The following is a 9,266-nucleotide window of genomic DNA, read 5'->3' on the forward strand; positions in this document are numbered from 1 at the left end:
AGAGGTTGTGAGGATAAACACACTACAGATTGGGAAGAGCTCCGATACTGTGGTGATGGGGCAAATTTGGAATCTATTGAAGGATGGTCCGTATTCAGATGGGAGACTCCAAGAAAAAACAAGGTGCCACAGGGAGCAGAGTGGTGGGCTCAGTAGGGGCACACTCAGTCTGTGCTGATCCCAGTGCCCCAGTGCTGTGCTAGAGGGCCTGTGATGCTGGAGATGCAGCCATCAGATGAGAGAGAAAACCAAGGTCCCGACTGCTCATGGTTATTAGAGATCCCAGGGTACTTATTGGGTGTAATGCGTGGGTGCTGGTAGCAGGCTGTGATATGCCAGAGGTCAGACTAGATGATCTGGTGGTCCCTTCTGACCCTATGGATGGCTCCTGGCACATCATCTTCTGTGCACCACCCATGTGTGTGTGATGTAAGATAGCATTTCATTGCCACCAGGGCATCTTGCAAATGGCTACCATGGGGCATTATTTGCCAGTTCAATACAACTTTATATTGGGTAGTGTTTACCCAGAGTGCTTTACTGAGTTCAATAATCTACAAAGACCAAGAGTGACAGAGAGAAATAGAAATTAAGAAGCAGAGGAGAGGAGAGAGGCTTTCAGCTGAGACTGGAAAATAGATGGAGATTCATAGATTTCAAGGCTAGAAATGGCCATCATGATTAGCTAATCTGATCTCCTGCACAACACAGGTCATTACACAGCCAGTGTTGCCTGTGTCGAGCCCATAACTTCTGGCTGGGCTAGAGCATATCTTTTTAGAAAGAGACATTTAGTGTTGATCTAATGAGGTAGAGTCACAAAGTAGTTCTGCCAGATGGCAGAAGCTGCAAGAGAGAAGACTCTTGCACCAGCCATAGTGAGATTGGCTGAAGCAATAGGGAGAAAGCTGGGGCTAGATGGACAAAGCAGATGAGAAGGTGAGCATAGAGAGGGAAGGACATGAGCTAGGCTGGAGTAAGTTCCTCAAGGGGATAATTCAGGATCCAGATCAGAAATGAAAGAAAGCCACTTGAGTTGTTTGAGAATGGGTGTGATGGGGCAGGGACAGGGCCGGCTCCAGGCACCAGCCCAGCAAGCAGGTGCTTGGGGCGGCCAAGGGAAGGGGCAGCACGTCAGGCTGTTCGGCAGCAACAATTCGGCGGTGGGTCCCTCTCGGAAGGAAGCACCTGCTGCCGAATTCCCACCAAAGAAGAAAGCGGCGTGGGGGAGCTGCCGCCGGAGTGCTGCCGATAGCAATTGTGATCGCGGATTTTTTTTTTTTTTTCCGCTTGGGGTGGCAAAAACCCTGGAGCCGGTCTTGGGAAGGGATTATGTATGGGTAGGAAAAGGAAGGCACCAGCGTTCAGCACACATTACTCAGTTTCTAACTCAGTGCATTCAGGCAGAGCTCTTACTGGAATCAGTGACTAAAGAATGCATGAATAGACCTCAGGATCTGGCCTGCTGTGAATAATAGCTCATGGTACCATGACATGATTCAACAACTCACAACAGGCATGAAATTAATCCAAGTCATTCTTGCAGATTGGAAGAGCCATGCATAAATTTAGGCCAGGTGCCCTGATCACAGAACAGGTTAGTCTCTCAAGAGACTCTTTATCTCCAGAAATCTCTAGACACTTTTGTTTTACTTCTGCAAAGCATATTCAGCATCTCAGCCATGATATTTGTACTCCACAAAATAAAATAAGAAAATTTTGAGGCTAGAGTGATCCTGGGGGAAATCATTGGATTTTCTACCTGCTTCTAACACTTATACAGCCTTTAGGTTACTTGCATCAGTCACAGAGAAATCCTGGGCTGGGAAAGCCTCCTAAGTTCCAATCTTGTCTGTATGGACAGACTGACCAATTCCTCTGTGGTGCAACTCCACTGATTTACAGCAGAGATTAAGTTGGCCTGCTGTTACTTTTCACCAGGGCCGGCTTTAGGCCGATTCGGCCGATTCCCCTGAATGGGGCCCCGCGCCTAGAGGGCCCCGCGCAGCTGTCCATCCGGCCCACGGCCCACTTACCCCTCCTCCCCTGAACGCTCCACCCACCTTCTCCTCCCCGCGAATCAGATGTTCGCGGGAAGCTTGAAACAAGCAGCAGGCAGGAGGTAAGCAGGGGGTGGAGGAGAGTTCCAGGGGGGCTCAGTGCGGCCCAGGTCGAGCACGCGGCTCCCTCCGGTCTGGCCCCGGCCGAACACCCCCAGCCCGGTCCCAGCCAAGTGGCTCTGGCCCGGCCTGGCTCGGGCCCTGCGGCGCCAGTCTCGGTCCCGGCTGAGCGGCTCTGGCCCGGACCCAGAACCAGCCGAGCGGCTCCGGCCTGGCTCGGGCCCTGCGGCGCCGGCCCCAGCCAAGTGGCGCCGGCCTGGCCCGAGAGGCTCCGGCCCGGCCCCGCGGCCCCGGGCCCGGCCCCGGCCCGGACGTGGACCTGGCCGAGCGGCTCTGGCCCGGCTCAGCTCGGGCCCTGCGGCGCCGGCGCGGACCGAGAGGCTCCGGCCTGGCCCAGGCCCAGACCCAGCGGACCCGGCCCAGGCCCAGACCCGGGCCGACCAGACCCGGCCCGGACCCAGCCCTGGACCCAGCCCAGACCAAGCGGACCCGGCCCAGACCCGGACCCGGCCGAGCGGCTCCAGGGGGCAGGGAGCAGGTGTTGGAAGAGGACAGGGGAGTTCGGAGGGTTGTGGGGGTGTGGATAGGGGTTGGGGCGGTCAGAGGGCAGGGAACAGGGGGATTGAATGGGGGCAAGGGTCCTGGGGGGGCAGTCAGGAAGGAGCAGGGGTTGGGTTGGGCGGTGGGGGGCAGTCAGGGGCAGGGGTTCCAGGGGCAGTCGGGGACAGAGAGAAGGGGTGGTTGGATGGGGCAGGGGTCCCAGTGGGCCATCAGGAATGAGAGGAAGGGTTGGATGGGGTGGCAGGGGACAGGGAAGGGGGGTGGATGGGGCAGGGGTCCCGGGGTGTGTGTCAATAACTTTAGGTAGGCTTAGCATGCATCCACATACATTACGCAATGTATGTAATATATAATTTTATTATTTATATAATTATGGAAAGTAAATAATACATGGAAGAAATGAAAGGTGTTTTTTACGTGTTTTTTATTTTAAAGTAATCCCTGTCGGGGCCCCGCCGAAAATGTTCGAATTGGGCCCCGCACTTCCTAAAGCCGGCCCTGCTTTTCACTCAGCCACAGGTTTAAAGTACTAAAGTTGAATGAAGAAGATCAAATGTCAAGCGAGCCCTTGAGCATACCGTACCTGTATTCCCAGAACATAGTATTCTCACAGAGTCTCACAGGACTGAAGAACTGGAGATGAGAAGATCAATTAGGTCACAACTAGACCATGCCCCTAGGGGCCAGTGCCTGGGTGTTTTCTACAGTACATTCTCCAGGTAATTATAAATGCCCCAAGTAGATCTCCCACCACTTCTATTGGGAGACTGTGCCACAGCCTAACACAGCTTACTCATATTCAGCCTAAATGTTCCCTTTGTTGATTTCATCCTGTTACTTCTACTTACACTCCTTTGTGACACCCTAAATAATGCCTCTTCCTCTTTGGGTATGTCTACACTGGGCTAGCTTTGATGGAGCTAGCTCACTAAAAATAGCAGTGAAGTGATGGTGGCACTCAGAGAAGCACAGGCTGGCTGCACAAGTACAAACCTGTCCCAGAGCCTGGGTCTGTACATGAGCAGCTAGCCTGTGCCAGCAGCCAGGCTGTTGCAACTACACTGCGATTTTCAGCGAGCTGGCTTGATCCCAGTTGAGAAGTACCAGAAAGAAGGGTGGAGAAGATCAAAGCTAGCTCAAGTATGCCTACGTGTGATCCAGTCACACCTCCTGCTTGCAATGTAGACATACACTGAGGAGCTTGTACCTTCTAACATCATGTTTCCCCTTAGTCATAGTTTAGCCAATCTATATGTATTGGGTTAAATTAATGCCTAGTGCAATTCAACACACCTCAGTGAGATTACACCAGGGAAGAAGTGGGCTCATTTGATAATGTAATCTTTCCTCATAAATCACTCCTTCCAGCCCCTTAACATTTTCGGTTGCTCTTCTCTGTATGCCTTCCAAACGGTCTCCATTCTAATATTGATGACCCTCATCATGTTATCTCTCACTTTTAGATCCCTCCTTCTAATGTGACCTGCCTGAGGACAGCTCTGCACAGCCATCCGAATGACAAAGCTTTTATGTAGAACTGACACAGTACCAAAAAGTTACAAATCTAGTTTTATAACCAGCTGACAGTCTCAGGTTGTCTCTTGTTTTCTGACCCGTTGGCTGTAGCTTGAGCATTGTGCTGCATGTGTGTGGGAGAAAACAAAAGCTTTTAGAACAGCAAAATCTTTTCAGAATGGACATATGATTCTGTACAACAGCCCTCCAAAGGGGGGAAAGATGGCCTTCCAAAGCAAGGAGAAACTTAAAGGACACAGAAGGTGAATGTGGAGGGAGAACTGTAGGTAGGTAGAGTTGGCCATGAGTGAACTTTCCATGGACACCACAGGCATGAGACATCATCCTGCAATGCCAAGAGGCTAATTCTACCTACTCATGAACCGTGGCTGAGAAATCTCTTGGAAGCAGAAACTTTGCTGGAAAAGCTCGTTGAAGCCGACCTGCTTGGATCTGGATTTCTGATCTCCTGTCTCACATGGTTCGGCATTGTTTTGTTCCCTTTGTTTTAAAATCTCCGAAGAACTGGGGAGCATGACTTTAAAGGTCGTGGTGGGGAGAAAAGGTGGCATGTTCCTGGGTCCTCAGAGGAAGGGCTTCCAGGCTGGTGGGAGTTGCCCAGTGAGTTCTGTTCCTCCCTGAGGGGTCCCATTGGTCCCATATTTGGCCTCTGGAGGGTTGAGGTACGAGAAGCTTTCGATGCAAAGCAGCAAGGCTGGGACAGATTTCAAATTAGATTAACCCCAGTCATCCCATCCAGCATGAAAAGAAGTCATTAAAACCAGGAGAAATATTGAGATTTTAATGCAATCCTTTGCCTCCTGACAAACATCTAAGATGTACATAGATATTTGTTTTTAGCCTGGTGTGTAACAAGCTACACCAGGCTTCCAAAGGTCCCCATTCAGCTAACAGCAGTTTTGCATTTATCTCATTGTCAATAGAAGTTATATGTATTATGCTCTTTACCCTCCAGGCCGAAAACAATATCTGTCTATATAAAAACAAAACAGCCACAAAGTTGACAGTCTCTCCAGGGGATGCTGTATGTCAGCATTAAGGTGCACTGGCAGAGGTAAGTGGGAGACCAAGACTGGAGTAGCAAGGATCAAGGTACATGGGTAGAGCCGTGCTGCACTTCTCTGCACTATGCTCCTGTCCTCAGTGCTACTAACCAGGATGTAATATATTTAATCCAACAAATTAATGTTGAAAATATAATTTCTTCCTGGCTCCTACCATCTCTATACTACCTTTGATACAGTGCAGTTAGAGGGTTAAAGCCTGGCATGAGAATACACCTGAGTCCATTGAGTTTGCACTGGTTGAATGGTTTGGTCATTGAAAGGGGGATGAAGAACTGAAAGCAACAGTTTCTGATGAAAGCACAGAGAGAAAGCATCATAGACTCTGTGCTAGAGCTGTTGCTGGGTGTTGGATTCATAGGAAGCAGGGCCGAGCCAAGAATCAGAAACTGGTGGCCATTGGAGCCTCAGACAGCCAGTCAAATGCTTGCATGGAAGCTCATGTTATTGAAGTGTTTCCCCTCCTGTTAGGGCTTTCCTTGATAATGTTTTGTGCTAACGATGTACAGAAATGGCACTGGTGGGTCAAGATGAAATGAAATAATAAAAACCACATTGAGTAAGTGGGATTCTGTCTTCAAAATAAAAATAGCAGCTAGCTCCTGAATGTTGATTTCACATACTCTACAACCACTTTTTTTGTGTATGAATTGCTACCTCTTCATTCTATCATACCTGCTGAGATTCTTGCCAAACCTTCATGGAATAACAGATACATCTAGGTTTCTATAAGGTTGCCTATAACTGTAGTATCTGAGCACCTATGAGGCAGTGGCAGAATGATGGATTGGAAAGTCTAATTTACATATGCTTATACAAAGTAGATACAGAGAAAATATAAGGGATACATACCCTTATGCTTCAAGGCATAAACCAGCCACCAACTGATGCAGTCAGGAAGAAATGTCCCCTATAGGCATGTTATTCCATATTTCTCCACTATGGAAATTCTTGTACCTTTCTTTGAAGTGGCTGGTACTAGCCACTGTCAGAGATAAAATATTGGATTAGGAGGGCCTCATATCTGATCCAGTCTGCCAATCCCTAAATTCCTGTATTTGTCCTTCTCATAGACAGAGAACGGAGAGATCATTATAATGGTTTCCCAACTGCCATCATGGTTTCTTCTTTGCCATGGGAAGGACAGTCTGCTTGGGCTTGGTGCATGTCAGTTAAGCAGTCCCAGAGTTTATGCTACAGCACTTGTAAAAGTACTGATGGTTGAGGTATTCTGGTAAAATAAGGGTGGCTTAGAGGCGAAGCTGTGAGATTCTAGCAGGTCTGACATCAAACAAAGTAAAAACCAACAACAATGAACCAGGTTGCAGTTCATAGAATATCAGGGTTAGAAGGGACCTCAGGAGGTCATCTAGTCCAACCCCCTGCTCAAAGCAGGACCAATCCCCAGACATATTTTTGCCCCAGACCCTTAAATGGCCACCTCAAGGATTGAGCTCACAATCCTGGGTTTAGCAGGCCACTACTCAAACCACTGAGCTATTCCCCCCCAACTGCATGAAAAAGATTAGGCTGGAAATGTCTTTTAGCTCCATTAGCATTGACTCAGAAAATGCATTTACACACCCTAATATAAACACCAACGAAGTTCCCCTTCTCTCTTCAGGTGTAATCCTCGCAACTGATACCTAGTGACCAGAGAGAAAAAGGTCTCTCCTCTCTCACACAATCTTTAATGTAATTAACCACACAACATCCCTGTGAGGCAGGGCAGTGCTATTATCCCCATTATACAGGTGGGAAACTGAGGCACAGAGAAGCTAAGTGACTTGCTCATGGTCATACAGGAAGTCTGTGGCAGAATAGGGACTTGAACCCAGGTCTCCAGCTAGTGTCCCAGTCACTAGGCCATCCTTGCGCTTTGGGACTGAGGTTCCCAAACTACCCTGGCTCCATCCTATGAAAACCTCAAACTTTTAGGGGATATGTTTGTACAAGGGCTTGGATCTATGTATTAAATACAGCAGGGTCCACATGCACATTCTTTATAAAGCAATCATTGGCCCCTGCCTCCTCCAGCATGAGCAGCACCTTCAGTGCTTCATTTCTTAAATGAACAGACCAGATGGGAGGAAAGCTTGGGCATGACCCTTTCCAGACCAGTGAACTGTAAAACAGGCTTAGTTCCCAGAGAAGCTTTTACATGCTCCTGAAGGATACTGAATTGTGTAATGCTAATACTCTGCACTTACATAGCACTATTCATCTCACCTGGACTTCAGAACATTTTGGAAAGGTGGGTATTAGTCTCATCTCCATTTCACAGAGGATGAAAGTGAGAAGCGACTGGCCCAAATTCACAGTGTCAGTAGCACAGATAGGACAGGAACCCAGGAATCCTGACTTTCAGACCTCTAATCTATTTCTTGGAACCACAATGTAATGCTCAGAAGAAGTAATAATAATAATAAACACACTATTTCTGTCATTATCCAGTAGGAGTCTATAAAACTGGGATAAGATCCTACTGAACTTTCTTAATGAAACAGTCTCAGAGCTATGCATTATAAAGGTCTAATTAAAGGGCTAAGTAATATTGCAGGTTAACTTTAAGGCAACTTTTGAAGATGATCCGTGACGGGGAAAAATTGGCCTTGTGCCCATTTTTTGTCGCTTTATGGTGCACAAAGAAGGCCTGAAAGGGGTGGGGTTTTTATTTCCTGTTCATTTTTACATAAGAAATTCACATGGTGTCAAGGCGGGAAAGCTCTATGACTGTAAAAAAAAAAAAGAAAAAAAAAAGCATACCTGGTAAGAAGATGAGAAAAAAGAGAGAAAGTTGAGCTGTTAAGAAGAGAGAGGATTTTTAATCAGACTGTTTAAGACTTTTTGGTTATTTGTGTTATTTAACTTCCTACTTGCATTCAATGACCAATTAACATTTTGGATAAAGGAAACCTTTGATAAAAATCATCTCCATCTCCCTTCAATTAAAGTGTTAAGAGCTCATAATGAGCATCCTTCAGATCAAAACCAGATTTGAATTACCTGAGGGCTTGTCGACATGAAATTTTTTTGTCAGTTTAAGTTAAGGTGTGATTTAAAAGGATTAGTTAAACTGGTTCAAATCCCTCACTGGGTGCTCTTATTTTTGTCTAAGAGCAGCTTATTTTGGTTTAGCTTGTTGCTTGGAAAGAGATTTAAATGAAACTGAAAAAAGTCAAAACTAATTTAAATTAAAATGGTGCGATTTCCCCAGGTACACAAGGCCTAATATTTCTAAGCTAAAATAACAAACTGGGAAAATATAAAACAAACTAAAGATTTTAGGCTTGGCTGCTGGTGGGTGCTATGCACCTGCTAATTTTTTTCCATCGGTACCTGTGATTAGTGGAAATTGAGTTAGTGGATCTTGTGTTAGAGAATCCAGGGCTTGAGCATCTACACTGATTGTTAATCCTAGGTAAAGAATTTTCAAACCTGGGCCTCCACTATCTATGCTGCAGATCTGAGTCCAGCCAACCATATCCCAGACTTCCTAGTGCCCTCCTGAAATGCACCCACTCTAGCCCTTGGTTCATGGCACAGAGTGGGAAAACTTGACTATTCATCAGACTAGACTATCCAGATTGTTGGCCCATAGGATTATGGGATACTTTTGGTTAACTGCCACAGCACAAGTCCAGTAGGGTTGCATCTAATTACTAATTACTAATAATGGAGATATCCCATCTCCTAGAACTGGAAGGGACCTTGAAAGGTCATCGAGTCCAGCCCCCTGCCTTCACCAGCAGGACCAAGTACTGATTTTGCCCCAGATCCCCAAGCGGCCCCCTCAAGGATTGAACTCACAACCCTGGGTTTAGCAGGCCAATGCTCAAACCACTGAGCTATCCCTCCCCCCCAAAGCAATAAATAGACCTTGCATCTTGGGTTCTAGCTTGACTTGAGTTTGGCCCCTCTACCCCCTACAGGGTCCTGGAGCCCTGGGCCCAAGCCTTGGGTTAGTGTGATTTGTGTGTAGACT

The 9,266-nt window shown here is 47.2% G+C and overlaps 1 long non-coding RNA gene across 1 annotated transcript; it reads left to right on the top strand.

Annotated features, from left to right (window-relative positions):
• The first annotated feature begins 3,192 nt into the window (after positions 1 to 3,192).
• On the top strand, positions 3,193 to 5,841 carry LOC135982736 (uncharacterized). Its single transcript, XR_010600281.1, has 2 exons — positions 3,193 to 3,400; positions 4,145 to 5,841. It is a non-coding gene; the product is annotated as an uncharacterized LOC135982736 (long non-coding RNA).
• Positions 5,842 to 9,266: the final 3,425 nt, after the last annotated feature.

Source organism: Chrysemys picta, chromosome 4, assembly GCF_011386835.1.
Source record: "Chrysemys picta bellii isolate R12L10 chromosome 4, ASM1138683v2, whole genome shotgun sequence".
NCBI classification, from domain to species: domain Eukaryota; kingdom Metazoa; phylum Chordata; order Testudines; family Emydidae; genus Chrysemys; species Chrysemys picta.